The 16,629-nt window shown below is 37.9% G+C and overlaps 1 protein-coding gene and 1 pseudogene across 7 annotated transcripts in view; one reads left to right on the forward strand and one right to left on the reverse strand.

Moving 5' to 3' along the window:
* The window catches only part of MBD5 (methyl-CpG binding domain protein 5), a 497,156-nt gene that overhangs the window by 202,799 nt on the left and 277,728 nt on the right, over positions 1 to 16,629 (reverse strand). The gene's annotated exons all lie outside the window — the stretch shown is intronic.
* On the forward strand, positions 10,762 to 15,971 carry LOC100979251 (ubiquitin carboxyl-terminal hydrolase 12-like; annotated as a pseudogene).

A 16,629-nucleotide genomic window follows, 5' to 3' on the forward strand; every position in this document is an offset into this window, starting at 1 on the left:
CAAAGCGAAGGAGAAACAAAATACTTTACAGACAAGCAAATGCTGAGAGATTTTGTCACCACCAGGCCTGCCTTACAAGAGCTCCTGAAGGAAGCACTAAATACGGAAAGGAAAAACTGGTATCAGCCACTGCAAAAACATAACAAATTGTAAAGTCCATCGACACTATGAAGAAACTGCATCAACTAACAGGCAAAATAACCAGCCAGCATCATAATGACGGGATCAAATTCAGACATAACAATATTACCCTCAAACGTAAACAGGCTAAATGCCCCAATTAAAGGACACAGACTGGCAAATTGGAGAAAGAGTCAGGACCCATCAGTGTGCTGTATTCAGGAGACCCATCTCACATGCAAAGACACACATAGGTTCAAAATAAAGGGATGGAGGAATATTTACTAAGCAAATGGAAAGCAATAAAAAGCAGGGGTTGCAATCCTAGTCTCTGATAAAACAGACTTTAAACCAACAAAGGCAAAAAAAGACAAAGAAGGGCTTTACATAACGGTAAAAGGATCAATGCAACAAGAAGAGCTAACTAACCTAATATATATGCACCTAATAACAGGAGCACTGAGAGATTCATAATGCAAGTTCTTAGAGACCTACAAAGAGACTTAGACACCCACACAATAATAGTGGGAGACTTTAATGCCCCACTGTCAATATTAGACAGATCAGCTAGACAGAAAATTAACAAGGACATTCAGGACTTGAACTCAGCTCTGGACCAAGCCGACCTAATAGACATGTACAGAACTCTCTACCCCAAATCAACAGAATACACATTCTTCTCAGCATCACATAGCACTTATTCTAAAATTGACCACATAATTAGAAGTAAAACACTCCTCAGCAAATGCAAAAGAACAGAAATTATAACAAACAGTCTCTCAGACCACAGTACAATCAAATTAGAACTCAGGATTAAGAAACTCACTCAAAACCACACAACTACATGAAAACTGAACAACCTGCTCCTGAATGACTACTGGGTAAATAATGAAATCAAGGCAGAAATAAAGATGTTCTTTGAAACCAGTGAAAATAAAAACACAATGTACCAGAATCTCTGGGACAAAACTAAAGCAGTGTTTAGGGGGAAATTTATAGGACTAAATGCCCATAGAAGAAAGCAGGAAAGATCTAAAATTGACACCCTAACATCACAATTAAAAGAACTAGAGAAGTAAGAGCAAACAAATTCAAAAGCTAGCAGAAGACAAGAAATAACTAAGATCAGAGCAGAACTGAAGGAGAGAGAGACACAAAAAACACTTCAAAAAAATCAATGAATCCAGGAGCTGGTTTTTTGAAAAGATTAACAAAATACATAAATCACTAGCCAGACTAATAAAGAAGAAAGGAGAGAAGAATCAAATAGATACAATAAAAAATGATAAAGGGGATATTACCACTGATCCCACAGAAATACAAACTACCATCAGAGAATACTATAAACACCTCTACATAAATAAACTAGAAAATGTAGAAGAAATTGATAAATTCCTGGACACATACACCTTCCCAAGACTAAATTAGGAAGAAGTCGAATCCCTGAATAGAGCAATAACAAGTTCTGAAATTGAGGCAGTAATTAATAGCTTATCAACCAAAAAACCCCAGGAACAGATGGATTCACAGCCAAATTCTATTAAAGGTACAAAAAGGAGCTGGTACCATTCCTTCTGAAACTATTCCAAATAATAGAAAAGGAGGGACTCCTTCATAACTCATTTTATGAGGGCAGCATCATTCTGATACAAAAACCTGGCAGAGACACAACAAAAAAAGAAAATTTCAGGCCAATATCCCTGATGAACATCAATGCAAAAATCCTCAATAAAATACTGGCAAACCGAATCCAGCAGCACATCAAAAAGCTGATCCACCATGATCAAGTTGGCTTTATCCCTGGGATGCAAGGCTGGTTCAACATTGTAAATCAATAAACATAATCCATCACTTAAACAGAAACAGTGACAAAAACCACATGAGTATCTCAACAGATGCAGAAAAGGCCTTTGATAAAATTCAACAACTCTTCATGCTAAAAACTCTCAATAAACTAGGTATTGATGGAATGTATCTCAAAATAATAAGAGCTATTTATGACAGACCTACAGCCAATATCATACTGAATGGGAAAAAGCTGGAAGCATTCCCTTTGAAAACTGGCACCAGAGAACCATGCCCTCTCTCTCCATTCCTATTCAGGAATTTGAATTCAATATAGTATTTGAAGTTCTGGCTGGGGCAATCAGGCAAGAGAAAGAAATAAAGAGTATTCAAATAGAAAGAGAGGAAGTCAAATTGTCTCTGTTTGCAGATGCCATGACTTTATATTTAGAAAACCCCATCGTCTCAGTCCAAAATCTCCTTAAGCTGATAAGCAACTTCAGCAAAGTGTCAGGATACAAAGTCAACGTGCAAAAATCACCCTATACACCAATAACAGACAGACAGCCTAATCATGAGTGAACTCTCATTCACAGTTGCTACAAAGAGAATAAAATACCTAGGAATACAACTTACAAGGGATGTGAAGGACCTCTTCAGGGAGAACTACAAACCACCGCTGAAGGAAATAAAAGAGGAGACAAGCAAATGGAAAAGCATTCCACGTTCATGGATAGGAAGAATCAATATCGTGAAAATGGCCATACTGCCCAAAGTAATTTATAGATTCAATGGTATCTCCACCAATCTACCATTGACTTTCTTTGCAGAATTAGAAAAAACTACTTTAAATTTCACGTGGAACCAAAAAAGAGCCCATATAGCCAAGACAATCCTTAGCAAAAAGAACAAAGCTGTAGGCATCATGCTACTTGACTTCAAACTATACAACAAGGCTACAGTAACCAAAACAGCATGATACTGGTACCAAAACAGATATATAGACCAATGAAACGGAACAGAGGCCTCAGAAATCATGCCACACATCTACAACTATCTGATCTTTGACAAAGCTGACAAAAACAAGCAATGGGGAAAGGATTCCCTATTTAATAAATGTTGTTAGGAAAACTGGCTAGCCATATGCAGAAAACTGAAACTGGACCCCTTCCTTACACTTTATAGAAAAATGAACTTAGAATGGATTAAAGACTTATATGTAAGACCTAAAACCATAAAAACCCTAAAAGAAAACCTATGCAATACCATTCAGGGCATGGGCATGGGCAAAGACTTCAAGACTAAAATACCAAAAGCAATGCCAAAAAAGCCAAAATTGACAAACGGGGTCTAATTAAACTAAAGAGTTTCTGCACAGCAAAAGAAACTCTCATCAGAGTGAACAGGCCACCTACACAACGCAAGAAAATGTTTGCAACATATTCACCTGACAAAGGGCTAATATCCAGAATCTACAGGGAACTTAACCCCATCAAAAAAAAAAAAAAAAAAAAGAAATAACCCCATCAAAAAGTGGGAAAAGTATATGAACAGACACTTCTCAAGAGAAGACATTTATGAGGGCAACAAACATGAAAAAAACTCATTATCACTGGTCATTAGAGAAACGTAAATCAAAACCACAATGAGATACCATCTCATGCCAGTTAGAATGGCAATCATTAAAAAGTCAAGAAACAACAGATGCTGCAGAGGATGTGGAGAAATAGGAACGCTTTTACACTGTTGGTGGGCGGGTAAATTAATTCAACCATTGTGGAAAACAGTGTGATGATTCCTCAAGGATCTAGAACTAGAAATACCATTTGACCCAGCAATCCCATTACTGGGTATATACCCAAAGGATTATATATCACTCTATTATAAAGACACATGCACACATATGTTTACTGCAGCACTGTTCACAATAGCAAAGACTTGGAACCAACCCGCATGCCCATCAGTGATAGACTAGATAAAGAAATTATGGCATATATACACCATGGAATACTATGCAGCTGTAAAAAAAGTGAGTTAATGTCCTTTGCAGGGACATGGATGAAGCTGGAAACCATCATTCTCAGCAAACTAACACAGGAACAGAAAACCAAACACCACATGTTCTCACTTATAAGTGGGAACTGAACAATGAGAACACATGGTCACAGGGAGGGGAACATCACACACCTGGGTCTGTCAGGGGGTCAGGGGCTAGGGGAGGGATAGCATTAGGAGAAATACCTAATGTAGATGACGGGTTGATGGGTGCAGCAAACCACCATGGCATGTGTATACCTATGTAATAAACCTGTACATTCTGCACACGTATTCCAGAACTTAAAGTAAAATAAAAAAAAGTATAAGCAATATATGTAATTTAAACTACTAGAAATAATAAAGGTAAAGGGAAACAACTTTGTGTGCAAAATGTGTAAGAAAAGTAAGATGTGTTTTTAGTAAGAAACAGTATAAAAGATTTAAAAATGTGTTTTCATTGAGGAAAAAGGGATAGTTTTCTACTAAAGTAAGATGACTGTTGTTTTAGGATGTGAAAGAGGAAAAGAGTATGATAAAAACTGAATGGATGTAAAATGGTTGTAAAAGGTTTGTGAAAAAGAAATTTTGTATAGTCAAGTTGCTAAGATTGGATGGATTTACTTATAAAGTTCTTTAAAAAAATAGAGCTCATAATTTTCTGATGAAAAGCTACAATTGGGTTTTCTCTTTGTTAAAAGAATAAAGTTTTCTAGTCTGATTGTTTTCAATTACTTAAAAAACCTAAGTCTTATCAATTTTAAAAGACCTAAGGTTTCTTTATTGTTTCACAGTGACCTGTGATCCCATTTAATCAAGTGTTCCAACTTTTAACATTTTTGACAAAGTTCCCCAAATCAAATCCTAAATGCTCTAATCTTGTAAAAAGAAGGATGTTACCCTACATTGGTGTATTTGACATGTTAAATTACAAGGAAGCACTGTCAAATAAAATGTGATGTTTAAGCTCATTTATTTTCTATTTCTATGAGTATATGTCATTGATATAAATATTCCAGAAATTGTATGACATTCATAGGACTTTGCCAAAATCCTCTTTTCTGGTTATTATTGTTGTGTGTCACAGAAACAACCAAATTCTCTTTTCAAATAAATTGTTATCAGACCCTTAGAAGTTGATGGGTTCATAAAACTATTAATTCAAGATCAAGCAGAACAAAAATTAATTACATGAGACTGAATGAACTAATTTTTATTAGGTTTTGTTTGAAACATTGCTGGTTCTTTGTTGTTTTGTTTTCCATATTTAAAGAAACCTTTTTCTCTTAAACTATCTATAACTTAGAGCAATCTTACAGATTATGTCTTTGTAAACAAAACGAAACATTTATTTTTTTCTCCCTGCCTAATCTCTCCAAAATATGGATACTATTATTGAGTATTATTATTTTTATGGCAATATAGTTGTTTGTATAAGTTCAATAAAATATGTTTTTATTATAGCAGGACAGAGCTGGAAACATTGATTACATTACCAAGGCTTTGACTGGAATGGCATATTTTAGAATGAAGTACACAGAATCAGATATGACTAAACAGATTTAAGAAACTAGAATCAACTTTATAAGCCAATGCTTACAAAGCCCTCTTAAGATACCAGCCTGGTACCTGGCTTACAGGGTTCCCGTTCTTACAATTGAATACAGAAGTCTCTTCCTGGGAGGCCCAGGAAACTCTGGATACCTTGGCGACTTAGAGAAGAGAGGAATTCACTTAAATCTGTAGGCGTAATAGGTGGCAAAATCTGGTGGTGAGTTCTTGGCTTGCTATCCTAGCCTGGATTTTAAAAGTTTAATCTGAGATTCCTTATGAAAAGTTCAAACAAAGCAAATTTTAAAAGGCCTATGTGATCAATTACCGTTCTTGCCATGCTTATTTAAATAATCAGGTCAAATCTAATGACACTAGATTTATTTTGTAATAAAAAATTGAAAAGGGGGGAGATTGTAAAAAATTTTGTTTCAGTGGAAAACTATAGTGGACCTGTTATTAGATTCTAGCTCTGTTCATTGTCTTTGAGGTTTCATTATATACTTGTAAACTGGACGGGATCCAGAATTCCTCTAGTTTCCTTTGATATCTGGCTACAACTGTCCAAACTAACATTCTAATTTTTTCTCCCATCCTTCTGCTTTGGCATCACTAAGAACTAAAACTGCCATTTTCCCAAAGCTCTGCAAGCTGAGGCTGGACAACTTGACATGAACTTCAAACAAATTACCATAACAGATTGTGTGCAGGCGACATCATGCCTGCTGCTGTTTGGGCCCCTCAGAAAGTTCACCCGATGTCATTGCTAAACACATTCTAACTGCAAACCAGGAAATGTGTGGGGTTGCTTCTCTCACCCTCAGTCGACCATTTAAAGATGCTTTGAGCCCAATGTCCAGAAATCTTCTTGACTGGCTGCCCTCTGGACACAGAAACTGGGTTTGTAGACATTAATCTTGGTTTTTCTTTTTCTGTTTCATAGAAATGCCACTCATTAAATGCCTGATTGTTCATACAGTCCGGCAGACATCCTCTACCAAATGAGGAATGGACTTTTATTATTTAAAGAAAAGAAGATTGACTCTTCTTTCCTTTGAACAACAGGGAGGATTGACAGAAACTCTCTCCTTTGACTAAACATTAGGCTCCTCTGAGTCCTCCTCTTAACAAGGCTTCAATCTTGGGCTCCATCCTTAGTCTAGTGACTCTTGACTGTTTAGTCTACTTTAAGCAAGTATCCTGCTGGATCAGTTTAGCAAAAATCTCCCATCCTTGATATCTGACCAAATGGCCTGCCTTTTAAAATAACCCTGTCAAGTCAGTTTAGACAGAATTCTCCTTGCCTCTGATGTTTCCTTTCAGTAATTTTCCATCCACTGACACCCACTCTGCTCCTTGGGTATAGATACCCACTGCCCTTATTGGAGTTAGAGTTGGGCCCAATCTCTCTCTCCCACTGCAGTCCCCAATGCAGTAGTCCCTTGAACATATTGTCTTATCAAATGTCATCCATAATATTTTTCTTTAATGTAGTCCAGAATAGTAGCTATTAGAATGAAAAGAAGCTTGAAAAGCTTTATTAAGGATGTTGGTATTTCAACTAATTTTGCAACCCACAATGTACTAGAATTGATTCAGTGATGCTAGACTTTTTTTTTTTATATTGAGAAGCAGTTTGCTGCTGGTTAAGTACTGACTCTTGTGCCAGAACGCCTGGGATTAAATTTTGGCTCAGGTACTTACTTACTGTGGCACTTTTGTGCAAATTGCTTAACTGTTGTGTGCCTGCATTTCCTCGCCTATTTCTTGATGTTAATATTACCTATTTAATTGGATTGCTTTGAGGATTAAATGAATTAATATATGTAAAACACTTAAAACAGTGCCTGGGTACAGTAAATACTGTTTAAGTGTTAGCTGCTATTATTATTATTACTACTTACATTGACTCTCATCTTTCCTGAGATTTCAGACTCCTAGGAATCGGGGAGATCTGCAGTGTGGATATATGGCTGTGGAAAATCTCTGAATCCTGGAATATCAGCTGAGAGATTGATGAGGGCATTATAAGTTGGCTCAGTTCATCAGCGTTAGGCTTTGAGGTCATTTGTACTCTATTGCCCCCTCATTACTTTAAAGGTTTCTTTTGAGCTTTAATCTCTATTAAAAATGTCCACATCAAGTGTTTCTGACACCTAATAAAATTAGATTTATTTGATACCAGTAAATATTTTCTTACAAATAATTTTTGATAACAAAAAAAGAAAAAGATATCCAAATCTATTCAGAGTGAGCAAACTATATTTGCAACATGCTGTATATTGTGATGTATTACAATCTACTGGTAGGTTTGATTAGGTTGAACCACATGAAATTGTCCATAATCAATCATTTTTGACTCACAAAAACGACAGATCTTTTCAAATTGTTAAACCTAATATTTCCTGAATTTTACTTTAGACAAAGAATATATGCTTTTATTTTTTCTTATTCATATTCTACACTTTTCTTGTCAGTTAAAATAACTAAGAAATGATGTGGACAGATAAGGTCAACAACAGCAAACAAAATCATTCTTATATGAAATAACATTCTGGAACTGGAAAACTCCTCTTTGTCTTTGCCTTTAACCTCCAATACTTCCCCTTGCTCCCTGCTGTGCTGTTGTGGTAAGCCGGCTGGCCTGTCATGTAGCCACACAGACTTTTCCCTACCAACTTTGCATATATTAGCAACCAAATGCTGTGCCTTTGTTTAGAATATTGCTTTTTTAAGTATGCTTGGAAAGATTTTCTGGCAGGGCAACCTTATTCTTCAGAAGCTTAAATGGCTTGAATATACTAATTAACGAAACACCAAATTGTTTGTCTGATTTACTACTGAATGCCTTTTGTAATGATTTGCTGGATTTGCTAAAATTCAGAAGGTTCCACTTATTAAAAACCAATAGCAGCTCCAATTATTTTGCTGGCCATTTGCAATCTGGCAATCTGCAATCATTATTTCACTTTCTGAGACCAACTAAAAATATAAATAATATCTTCAAATTTTATTTTTGAATAGCTCTTCAAATAAATATATATAATATATATAATAATGTATAACATATAATGTATATATGATATAATGAAACATATATGCTTTAGTGTGGTATATCATTTTACTTTTCACTTTAGTTTGAAAAGAGTAAGATGAAAGCAACCATGCTTTCAAAATAAAACAGAAGCCTGGGCAAGATAGTGACACCTCATCTCTAAAAAAATAAAAAAAAATTAGCCAGGTAAGGTGGTGTACATTGTAGTGCCAGCTACTCGGAAGGCTGAGGTGGATCACTTGAAACCAGGAGGTTGAGGCTGCAGTGAGCCATGACAGCACCACTGCACACTAGCTTGGGTGACAGAGTAAGACCGTGTCTCCAGAAAACCCAGAAAAAAAACAGACAAAAACCCAAAACCGAAATGCTTTAATATCTGCATAGAAAAATAATCCAATCTAAGTCCCACATCTATATGTAATTAAATGGACTTGATATAAGTTTAAGTCTCTTCAGCAGAACATTGACTTTAAAAAATTACATCTCTATTAGCAAGAGCTATTAATAACAGCAAGAAGCATGGAGAAAATATTGCTCTAGCTTGTTCTGTGTCTTAGGTAGCTTTAAAGGTTAAAATAAAAGGCTTTTTGATGGGGAGGGAAAGTCCTCATTCCAGATTGCTCCAAAAGGAAAAAGTAAGCATTAATAGAAAGATCTGGTCTGGAGGCAGTGATCACTTGGAACAATAATACAGAACTTAACACTATGAGCAAATCACAAATCCAACTAAAATCACCAGTATTTTCCCACCTCCAATCTATTCTTCATGCCCACAGCAAGAGGATTTTTTTCAAAATATGAATCTGAGCATAATATTTGCCATTTATAAAGACTCAATAGCTTTATGTTATTTTTGAACTTAAAAATATCTTCACATGGTCTTATACAGCTAGTATTGTTACAGTAGGTAGCTAGTCAGACACGAGCAAGGCAGGAGAGGGCCCCCCATTCCCAACCAAGAATGTCAGGCAACCATCAGGTGAGAGTCAGGTGGATGGTCTGTCTCTCTAAAATAATAATTGGTCACAGCTGGTGCCAGGGAAAGGCAGTCTCCCAATAGATAGAAACACCTGAAACTGGTGATCAGCAGCTTTCTGATAAGATTTCAGGAGTTAGGCAAGTGGGGTCAAGCACGTACACTAAGAAGCAAAATGGCAGAGTTTAACTGGTATACAACCTTTTTCTAAGAACACTAGACTGGTAAAGAAAAGAATGCCTCAAGTGAGCACGTGTACAACTCCAGCAAATATACTATGCATATAGCCCCTCCCAAGTGCTGGCAGGCCACTGCTCATGAGGACAGCCCACCCCAAGGGAAGAATCAGGGGAAAAGGGACGTAATTCCCCTAGAAACATGCCAAGATATAAAATCCCAAGTCAAAGGTCAAACCGTGCACTTGATCTGTCAAATCACCTGCTTGGCCCTCTTCCAAGTGTACTTTACTTCCCTTCCTTCCTGCTCTAAAGCTTTTTAATAAACTTTCACTCCTGCTCTAAAATTTGCCTCAGTCTCCCACTCTGCTCTTATGCCCCTTTGTTGAATTATTTCTTCTGAGGAGGTAAGAATTAAGGTTGTTGCAAACCCATATGGATTCACCACTGCTAACAGTATGATTCAGTTACTTAATTCCTCTAACAATTTCCTATCCATTGACACTCTTCACCAGTTACTTCACTTTATCTTCCAGACACACTGTCCCTTTAGTCCCTGGTACCTTCTATGTTCCTTCCAGCTACACAGGCTACTGCTATGCTTTTCTGCCTAGAATGTGCTTTCTTTCCTTCTTTACTCAGTTAACTCATATTCTATTGGCAATTAACTATAAGATAGTTTGGTTTATTGCTATATTGGCTTATGAATGAAGTGCTTTAGGGGCACAGAGGTGTCCCTCCATCTTAGTCACCAGCAATAGAAACCAACTTATAATTTCAGAAGAAAATACATTTATTAAAGGATAGGAAACACCTCACAGAATTCTTCAGGATGCTATAGAAACAGCTTTGGAAGTTACCCAACCAGGAAAGGAGCGTGCAGCATGCAATGCTACTGTCTGGAAGCTGCAGGATAGATGTTGCCACTATAATAACTTTTCTGTTATATTTGGAAACTGGAAGTAGCTGCTACTGCTACTTCAGAAATGAAGACTCCAGAAATGGAGTCTGTAGTCTACATTTTTTTCATGTCTCTAATTTTTGTTTCAAAGTCTGTGGTGAGTATGCCTGATTGGCAGTCCTGTTTATGGACTCATGCCCAATGTGTAACAGAGACTGGGAGAGTAAGTAGTTGGCATTTTAAGCCTGTAAGATAGAAAATATCTCTGATTCAGAGTGTAGGGTACTCCCTAAACCCAGAAAGAGAGTTCTAATACTAATTATCCAAGAATAACAAATATCCACTAGCTGAGGAATACAGACAGAATTGAGAACAACTTTTCAAGGAAGGTAATATTTTAGTTGTGTCTAGTTTTTTTTTTTCTTTCTTCTTTTTGTTAAGCAAGACTTTGTCAAGCAAAGTGAACAAGTGATGATAGGGAAGACACTGCAGGAAAAGAAGAGAGAATAGCACTGGATCTTAAGTAGCTTTAGAATCAAATGAAGAGCTTTCTAAAAAACAATCCCCATGCCCGGGCGCAATGGCTCATGTCTGTAATCCCAGCACTTTGGAAGGCCAAGGCAGGTGGATGATATGTCAGGAGTTCGAGACCAGCCTGGCCAACATGATGAAACGCTGTCTCTACTAAAAATACAAAAAATTAGCTGGATGTGGTGGTGGGCACCTGTAATCCCAGCTACTTGGGAGGCTGAGGCAGGGGAATTGCTCGAACCTGGGAGGCGGAGGTTACAGTGAGCTGAGATCGTGCCACTGCACTCCAGCCTGGGCAACAAGAGTGAAACTCCATCTCAAAAAAAAAAAAAAATCCCCAAATGTAGTCACTTATTCAATAGGTATGTACTGGGTCCCTGATATCTCATATTACTATTAGGATATTCTGTGACAATCATTTGGTTAAATATCTGTGAAAGCAAAAGCACTGACACATAAAATAGATGGTCTGCTTAAGAGAAAGCAGTAAGTTTTTAGCCCAGTATAAATGGAGCTCAGGGAGATCAGAGATGAGGCAAGAAAGCAAACTATGGGCAAGTATAAAAGGTTATGACTGACTTCCTGAAGCATTTAAAGTGTACTCTACAGGTCCTCAGACATTTTTGAAAATGGAGATCATACATAATAGAAACTTGTTAACTCTGCATATGGGTAAAACATGACACTTCAGTGAACAAAATAGGAAATGACTGGATATCAGTTATTAAAACAAAACAAAACACCCCAGGAAATGGAATAAAACTGAGCCTTTTATATATCTTATATGCAGGCACCTGAAGGCTTAAGCAATAGATCCAGAAGGTCGGTCCTTCGTTTTTCTCTGGTGAAATAGAATAGAGCATTAGTAGTCAATGAACATTTGGAGAGAGTAGAGGGTTGCAGGAGCAAAGAAGAACTCCTAAAGTTACAAACAACTTTAGACAAAGTTCTTTAAAGAAAGTTCTTTAGGCCAGGCATGGTGGCTCATTCCTGTAATCCCAGCAGTTTGGGAGGCTGAGGCAGGTGGACCACATGAGGCCAGGAGTTCAAGGCCAGCCTGACCAACAGGGAGGAACCCTGTCTCTACTAAAAATACAAAAATTAGCCGGGTGTGGTGGTGCATGCCTGGAATCCCAGCTACTCAGGAGCCTGAGGCAGAAGAATCGCTTGAACCTGGGAGGCAGAGGTTGCAGAGAGCCAGAACATATCACTGCACTCCAGCCTGGGCGACAGAGCTAGACTCTGTTTCAAAAAAAAGAAAAGAAAGTTCTTTAAACAGAGGATGGAGCAAAGCTTAACTTCTGCTGGGAGGTTCTAGGAAGAAACTGCTAGAGAAGAAAAAGGGCCTGGCTTGGCCTGGCATATCCTGGGTTAACTGGGGGACCATCAAGGATGGGGAAAGGAGAAAGTTTCCCCATCCTTGCTTTGTCACACTGGATTTGGAGGCAGTAGCATGACTACAACTGAGATTGGCTGTAACCCAGAATTGCTTATTCTCTTTCCTTGTATATGACCTACAGAATGCCATGTATATAAACAGGTGTACTTATGTTAGGTTGTGCCTATTCGTACATGTTGGCACTAAGTCTATACATACAATATTGATATATGAGGATGCTGTAATTTATTGACATGCAGTGTACAAAGTGGTTTATGGCATGATGCCGATTTCTAGAGCTATAAGAAATATATTGATAAATTATAAATCATACAGTAATAAAGTTCCTTCTGAGAAGAAGAAGAGAGGTTTATGGGATACTGTCCAAAAGATAATAGCCCAGACTCACTTCTGGAATGGATGAGGAGTGAGGAGCTCCCCAGTGAAACAACCATAACTGGTAAAAAATTATAAAAATACAATCATTTAAAATCTCTGAAAATTGTCTTCAGGGCACACAGCCAATGAAGAAACATTTGTGCAAGACAATTTACTAACTCTTGGGAAGAACAAAGAGAGTCACTGGCACTTGAGTCACAACCCACTGCCTTCCTCACTCCCACTCACCAGCTCAGCAGGACAGAGGCTCCACTCCAGGTAGGTGTGGTCAAGATTACAGGGCTGCCCTTCTCCCCACCTCCCAGCCAAGGGCTCTGATATCTTCCACAGAAGGCAAGCCATCAACATTTCTCATGACCCCAGCTATGTATTGCAGATGTAAAATTCTACTCAAGTACAGTTGAGAGGCCAGGGGTTCCCTTTCTGCACCAAGACCTTACCTGTAGAGCAAAAGTTCTTCTACTCCAGGTGAGGTAGACTGAGAACACTGGAGCTTAAAGCATCCATGCCCCAGCTCACCCTTAGGGCACAGGTTCCATGCTGGGAGAAGCAAGCCAAGAGATTAGAGGCTACTCCTCTGCACACTGCTCTGCTCATAAAACAGGTTTGCCACTGCATGAAAAGTGGGCTGCTGTTCCTAACCTTAGCTTCAGGCTAGTAGTTCCAAGATCTTGCCCAGGGGGAGGAGAATATCATAAGAACAGAGAACTCCGAAGCTCTCCCCAAGAGAACTGACTTTATTGAGAATAGAGTGAGGGAGAATTCAAGCCCAAGAATGCTCTTGAAACAATGAAGATTCTGATGGTATGCAAAAGGACGCTAGTATCTCCATGAGAGAAATAAGCTAAGTAGTAGGTCACCTCGGTGAACAATAGGAAATGACTGGATATCAGTTATTAAACAAAACAGAAAAACACTCCCCAAAACTTGAAGGTATTTGCCAGAGAGAATCAAAGAGGCAGTTAAGAACAATCTTCCTGGAGTCAGAATAAACTTCAAAGAATGGCCTCAAAATTAGTTCAGTATAGGGGACAGAATTTAATTGGAACAGACTACAGCAGTTTGTTCCCTGGGGTATTATTGGAAACAATAAAGCATTACCCCAGCAATTAGTAGAGCTTAACAGGTAGGTATGATACCAATAGAAGCAAACAGCATAACAGATCAAGGAAAGAGACAGTCAAAGGGAGTCTGTCATAGCTACTGTCATCCCAGGAGGACTATATGCATGGGAAAGGCTGCGTGCTCTGAAGCGTAACATCAGAAGCTTCACATAGGTGGTGAATAGATTTTGTTAAAATAGTCCAGGGAAGTCATTAAATGAATAAACAGGCCAACAACAATGACAAGTATTGAGGGCTAATATTCAGAATTGATACAATATGCTATCTAGAAAGTCCAGTTTTCAATAAAATATTATAAGATATGCAAAGAGGCCAGACACAGTAACTCACGCCTGTAAATCCCAGCATGTTGGGAGGCTGAGGTGGGCAGATCACTTGAAGTCAGGAGTTCCAGACCAGCCTGGCCAACACGGTGAAACCCCGTTTCTACTACAAGTACCAAAAATAAAAACAATTAGTCGGGCGTGGTGGCAGGTGCCTGTAATCCCAGCTATTTGGGAGGCTGAGGCACGAGAACTGCTTGAACCTGGGATGCGGAGGTTGCAGTGAGCCAAAATTGTGCCACTGTACTCTCCAGTCCAGCCTGGGCGACAGAGTGAGACTCTGTCTCCAAAAAAAAAAAAAAAAAAAAATTTGAAGAACTAAAGCAAACTATGCTTAAAGAACAAAAGGAAAGTATGATTACAACATTTTAACAGATATACAATATTAATAAAGAGACAGAAATTGTAAAAAAAAATCGGGCAATGGTGGCTGGGCAGGTTTGGTGTGTGGGTTTGTGGCCCATGCTTTGCAATGCAAGTGGGTGGCCTAGCTTCTCTCCTCCCCTGCCTCCATCTGGACCACGAGTGCCAGTGCTTCAGCATTAGAGAAAGAGATTGGCCCAGAACAGTTTCCAGTCAATGAGCACTATTTTGGGTTAGTCAATTTTGGGAATACCTGCGATGGGCACTTTTGGATTAGTCAATTTGGGAAATACGTGCAATTTTTGGAATTCAGTTCTTCATGCGCTTTATTTTTGTCATCCATTTCAGGAAAAAGTTCTAGCATACAAGACAACCTAGGTAGAAGGAAAATTTTAATGTGCTCAGCAACTTTCTTCCACTGTGTAGCCACACAGAAGGAAAAGGTTGAAGTAATATCTCCCGAGAAGTTCAAAACAAGATTACAGAAAGAAAATTAGTTTTTCTGCATGCAACAAGATACCCATGAGTTCTTAAATTACCTACTAAATACAATTGCTGATATTCTATAAGAAGAGAGAAGGCAGGATAAACAAAATGGTCACTTACCAAATGGTAATATTGATAATGAAAATAACAACAGCACACCAGACCCAATGTAGGTTCATGAAATTTTTCAGAAAACATTAACTAATGAAACCAGATGTATTACTTGTGAAACTATAAGAGCAAAGATGAAGATTTTAAAGAACTTCCTGTGATATAGAACAAAATACATCAGTTATTCACTGTTTAAGGGTTTTTAGCAACACAGAAACTCTATGAAGTGAATACAGACATTACTGTGAAGAGTGTTGTAGCAAATAGGAAGCACACAAATGAATGAAAGTTTAAAAACCACCCATGATTAGAGCTCTACATCTGAAAATATTTAAATATATGGATTAAATTCACTGATGTACGAAACTTTCTTACTAGGTAGTTTTTCATTTAGAACTTTGTCTGTGTAACACTTCAGGGGATGCAACCAATCCAGACAGAATGCACGACCTTGTTGCTATTATGATTTACTGCGGAAGTGGTCACAGGTGAGGCCATTATATTGTAATAGTTAAGAATCAAGATTTCTGCTTGTCCTTTGATGACACTGTAGAAAAAAATGAATGCACAAATTACTGAAGAATTCTATGTATTGACCTCAGATATTGCAAAGAACTCAGAGTCTGGTTACGTTCTTTTCTATTAGTCTCGGAACTGAGTGGAGACTGTGAGGAGGACATCTTTCTGCCTTATTTCTTCTCTGGTTATTTTGGAGAGAATCAAACACCAATTTTTCAAGAAATAGAAATGCAGGGAGCTCAAAAGCCACTAATACTCTTTGCACACAATGAAGCAAAGACTATGGATTTTAAAAAAAGAGAAAAGTGGAAATTCCGGATGGAAATAAATATATAATACAATGAAATAAGAAATTCACTAGAGGGGCTCAATCATAGATTTCAGTTGGCAGAATAAAGAATCAGTGAACACGATGATAGATTGATAGAGATTATGTAATGAAAGCACAGAGAAAAAAGAATGTAGTAAACAACAGAGCCTCAGAGAAATGTGGGACACCATGAAACACAGCAACATATGCATAAGAGGGGTACCAGAAGGAGAAGAGAGAAAGAAACAAAATAATATTCAAAGAAATAATGGCTGGAAACTTCCAAAATTTGATGAAAATTCACTAACTGACCTACTGAAGAAGCTCAACAAATTCCAAGTAGGATGAAGACAGAGAGAATCATACTCAGACACATCAAAGTGAAAATGTTCAAGGGAGAGAAAATCTTGAACGCAGTAAGAGAAAAATAATTTCTCACATACAAGGGAAGCTCAAAAAGATCAGTGGCTGATTTCTCATCAGAAAC

This window comes from Pan paniscus, chromosome 13 (genome assembly GCF_029289425.2).
Source record: "Pan paniscus chromosome 13, NHGRI_mPanPan1-v2.0_pri, whole genome shotgun sequence".
Lineage (NCBI taxonomy): Eukaryota > Metazoa > Chordata > Mammalia > Primates > Hominidae > Pan > Pan paniscus.